This window comes from Monomorium pharaonis, unplaced genomic scaffold (genome assembly GCF_013373865.1).
Source record: "Monomorium pharaonis isolate MP-MQ-018 unplaced genomic scaffold, ASM1337386v2 scaffold_413, whole genome shotgun sequence".
Lineage (NCBI taxonomy): Eukaryota > Metazoa > Arthropoda > Insecta > Hymenoptera > Formicidae > Monomorium > Monomorium pharaonis.
Window position 1 is genome coordinate 32,501 of NW_023415707.1, and position 5,000 is coordinate 37,500.

Sequence of the window (5,000 nt, forward strand, 5' to 3'; positions counted from 1 at the left end):
GGTAGGCGATCGACGACGGCGAGCCGGATAACGTCGTCGGAGTCGAGTAAGTAGCGAAGGTAAGCGACAATACAAACAATTATAAAGGGCTCGTTAATGCTAAGCAAAAATAATATGATAAACAGCCAAGGCAAATTTTCTCAATAGCATTATAATTAATTAGGTAAACATTATATAATTATAAACGCGACTAATAGCACTGTGTTGGAGAAACGTTTCGACTATACTTAGTCATCTTCAGTCATAATACATTACCAATATGTATGAACTTAAAACATGAATGAAAGGATGGACACGAAAATATAATTAAACAGTTGAACAAGATGACCATTGAACAACCATAAAACAGCTCATTGCGTATCAAATTATGTCATAATAAATAAAAACGTAAACCAATCAATAGTGTAATCAAATTAATAATAAAATGAAAAATAATGAAATATTTTCGTAAGTCGGTTTTCATATTAAAATAAATTTATAAGATTAAAAACGACGGAAACCGTCGTTACGAATAACATAAACTGGTATGCGTATTGCAGAAAACTGTAAACTTATATTTTATGTTAATAGCAGATCTTAAAACACAATATTAAAAGGAGCAACAACACACAGAGTATTCGACAAAGCGCTAGAGACAATTGTGTAACGTACGGTAGTCAGAGGCAGAATGAGCGAGACGACTTATTTTCCGTTAGTCATTTTCGACAAAATGTCGAAAGTAAGCGAGATGAGAATTAAACGTAATAGCGCAATCTTATATATATACATATATATATATATATATATATATATATATATATATATATATGTATGTATGTATGTATGTATGTATGTATGTATGTATGTATGTATGTATGTATGCATGCATGCATGCATGCATGTATGTATGTATGTATGTATGTATGTATGTATGTATGTATGTATATATATCAGGCCGAGGCTGACCGTAGGACTCGGCCGGAGGTAACGACGGCGTCGAGCGGGGCCGGAGGCGACGACCGCGAGCGCGGCCGGAGGTATCGTCGGCGCCCGAACGAGGCCGGAGGCACCGACGACGTCGAGCGGGACCGGAGGTACCTCCGACGTCCCGAGCGCCGCCGGAGGTAACGACCGTGCTCGCCGCGCCCGAGCGGCTAAGTCCCTCGGGCGTCGAGATCTCGCCCGTTTCGCCCGTATACCGCCGTGCTATTCACCGTGCGTCGCCGACCGCCTGGCCGGCCGGTTGGGTATTATAAGAGGTGCGGTGCGCTCGACGAGTCGAGCGACAGGGACGATGGTTCGAGCGCGTCTTTCGCGTCTCGTGCGTTCCGTACGAGTATCCCGAGGCTCGAAACGTTAAATGTGAAACACGGAACAATGATTTGTGATCGTATCGCGGGCGACTCTGCGTCGCGTCTTCGGCTACAGTCCCGAAGGCCTTCGCGAGTCGACCGAGACCGGAGGTAACGACCGTGCTCGCCGCTCCCGAGCGGCTAAGTCCCTCGGGCGTCGAGATCTCGGCCGCTTCGCCCGTATACCGCCGTGCTATTCACCGTGCGTCGCCGACCGCCTGGCCGCACGGTTGGGTATTATAAGAGGTGCGGTGCGCTCGGCGAGCCGAGCGACACGAACGAGCGCGTCCTTCGCGTCTCGTGCGTTCCGTAAGAGTCTCCCGAAGCTCGGAACGTCAAATGGTGAAACACGGACCATGATTTGATCGTATCGCGGGCGACTATGCGTCACCTCGTCGATACTCGACTCTCGAAGCGGGGTGCTCCGGGGCGGCGGCGACGTCGACGACGACGGCGACGAAGCCGTACACGCTCGAGCCCTTACGTACAGAGCGCGCTGGCACTTTTTCCCTTCCGTTTCTTTTTTCAGGTACGCAACGCACATTTTTCAAACACAGCATTGCCACGAGTCGGTGTCGCAAGACCGAATGGCTCTTATGTGGCGCGCACACGTAGTGTTGGCCGCGCGATCGTCCCGCGTTCTTAGACGAACGTGTCCGGACGCATCGTCGCGCTTACCGAACATCAACTCCACGGAGACTAGTGGCGGAAGGTGAGCGGTCTCGCGCCGCTCTCTCTTCCCGCTTACTTGTACACCGTAGCGAAATTATATTCAAACGCAAGGTTCCGAGATGACCGATGTGCATCGCGCACAGTCGATCTAACGTCGGGGCTGAACGGCGCTTTACACACGCCGTTCGTATATGGGAGAATGAGAAAACTTGAAATGACACGAAATGAAATTGACAGAAGAAGTGTAACGACAGAAGAGAAAAATGAGAGAGTGTCGCCGACCGGCTCGCAAGACGCCGGCGGCGGAGTAACGACACCTCCGAGCAGCAGCGATGGCGAAGCTTTCGCCCGCCCGCCCGCTCGCTCGCTCGCTCGCTCGCCCTGGTTGATCCTGCCAGTAGTCATATGCTTGTCTCAAAGATTAAGCCATGCATGTCTCAGTGCATGCCGAATTAAGGTGAAACCGCGAATGGCTCATTAAATCAGTTATGGTTCATTAGATTGTACCAACATTTACTTGGATAACTGTGGTAATTCTAGAGCTAATACATGCAAAACAGAGTCCCGACCAGTGATGGAAGGGACGCTTTTATTAGATCAAAACCAATCGGTGGCGCGCGGTCTCCGTTGCGTCCACCGTTTACTTTGGTGACTCTGAATAACTTTGTGCTGATCGCACGGTCCTAGCACCGGCGACGCATCTTTCAAATGTCTGCCTTATCAACTGTCGATGGTAGGTTCTGCGCCTACCATGGTTGTAACGGGTAACGGGGAATCAGGGTTCGATTCCGGAGAGGGAGCCTGAGAAACGGCTACCACATCCAAGGAAGGCAGCAGGCGCGCAAATTACCCACTCCCGGCACGGGGAGGTAGTGACGAAAAATAACGATACGGGACTCATCCGAGGCCCCGTAATCGGAATGAGTACACTTTAAATCCTTTAACGAGGATCCATTGGAGGGCAAGTCTGGTGCCAGCAGCCGCGGTAATTCCAGCTCCAATAGCGTATATTAAAGTTGTTGCGGTTAAAAAGCTCGTAGTTGAATCTGTGTCGCACACCGTCGGTTCACCGCTCGCGGTGTCTAACTGGCGTGATGTGGGACGTCCTACCGGTGGGCTTAGCCTCGCGAGGGGCGGCCCAACTAATATCCCGTCGCGGTGCTCTTTACTGAGTGTCGAGTCGGGCCGGTACGTTTACTTTGAACAAATTAGAGTGCTTAAAGCAGGCTATCCTCGCCTGAATACTGCGTGCATGGAATAATGGAATAGGACCTCGGTTCTATTTTGTTGGTTTTCGGAACCCCGAGGTAATGATTAATAGGGACAGATGGGGGCATTCGTATTGCGACGTTAGAGGTGAAATTCTTGGATCGTCGCAAGACGGACAGAAGCGAAAGCATTTGCCAAAAATGTTTTCATTAATCAAGAACGAAAGTTAGAGGTTCGAAGGCGATCAGATACCGCCCTAGTTCTAACCATAAACGATGCCAGCTAGCGATCCGCCGAAGTTCCTCCGATGACTCGGCGGGCAGCTTCCGGGAAACCAAAGCTTTTGGGTTCCGGGGGAAGTATGGTTGCAAAGCTGAAACTTAAAGGAATTGACGGAAGGGCACCACCAGGAGTGGAGCCTGCGGCTTAATTTGACTCAACACGGGAAACCTCACCAGGCCCAGACACCGGAAGGATTGACAGATTGATAGCTCTTTCTTGATTCGGTGGGTGGTGGTGCATGGCCGTTCTTAGTTGGTGGAGCGATTTGTCTGGTTAATTCCGATAACGAACGAGACTCTAGCCTGCTAAATAGGCGTACCTTATGGTATCTTGAAGGCCCCCGGCTTCGGCCGGCGGGTTTTTACTACCAACGTACAAACAAATCTTCTTAGAGGGACAGGCGGCTTCTAGCCGCACGAGATTGAGCAATAACAGGTCTGTGATGCCCTTAGATGTTCTGGGCCGCACGCGCGCTACACTGAAGGAATCAGCGTGTGTTCCCTGGCCGAAAGGCCCGGGTAACCCGCTGAACCTCCTTCGTGCTAGGGATTGGGGGCTTGCAATTGTTCCCCATGAACGAGGGAATTCCGTCAGTAAGCGCGGTCATAAGCTCGCGTTGATACGTCCCTGCCCTTTGTACACACGCCCGTCCGCTACTACCGATTGAATGATTTAGTGAGGTCTGCGGGACCTGGTGCGCGGCAATGCGTCGGCAATTGCCGATGTTGCCGGGAAGATGACCAAACTTGATCATTTAGAGGAAGTAAAGTCGTAACAAGGTTTCCGTAGGTGAACCTGCGGAAGGATCATTAACGTTATTAACGGAGGTCCCCCTTGCTCACCGCTTCTTGCCCCTTAGGGGTAAGCGCGGCGCGGGCCGGGTCGGCGACTGGAGTAAAGAATGGGGAGAGGACAAATTGGAGAAATGGAATTGACGGTAGTACGAGAGGAGCGTCGTTGGCGCGCGCGCGCGCTTGCGCGCGCGCGCGCGCCCTCGGGCGGCGCTACCACTCGCGGCTCGGCTGTGCCGCCGAGACTCTCTCGCCTCTGCGCCGCGCAAGTCGCGCGAACGCGGGACGGTCGATCGAGAGATCGGCGCACACGCCGCCGAATAACATTTGTTGCGATACGACGCGGGGATACCACGACGCGCGCAACACCGAGGTGAGGTGTGCGCGCGTGCCGTTGTCGCGTCGGAGCGCGAACGCTTTGGGGCCAAATTCTCTTTCTCCCCCTCGGGACGTGTCGTCCCGTTGTCGCGTAGAAGAGAGAGAGGAGGCGACCATTGTGCCTTCGCGTACGCACGAGGCGAGCGATACAGGAGCGAGGCCGCGCCGTCGCGCGCGCGCCTACCGGTGGTAACCTGAGAGCGCGCAGGAGACGTGCCCGCCGCCGCGCGCGCTACGCGCGCAGAGCGGTGTGCCGTTTTGGCGCGCTAGAGGGGCGAGCGCGTCGCGCTCCCGCCCGATGGTTTTTCAAAGACTTTCGCCCCGGCTCTCGGCGTCG

General features: G+C 52.7%; 1 non-coding gene across 1 annotated transcript; it reads left to right on the top strand.

Annotated features, from left to right (window-relative positions):
* The first annotated feature begins 2,381 nt into the window (after window positions 1-2,381).
* On the top strand, window positions 2,382-4,306 carry LOC118648391. The gene has a single exon (XR_004965274.1). It is a non-coding gene; the product is annotated as a small subunit ribosomal RNA (ribosomal RNA).
* The last annotated feature ends 694 nt before the right edge of the window (window positions 4,307-5,000 follow it).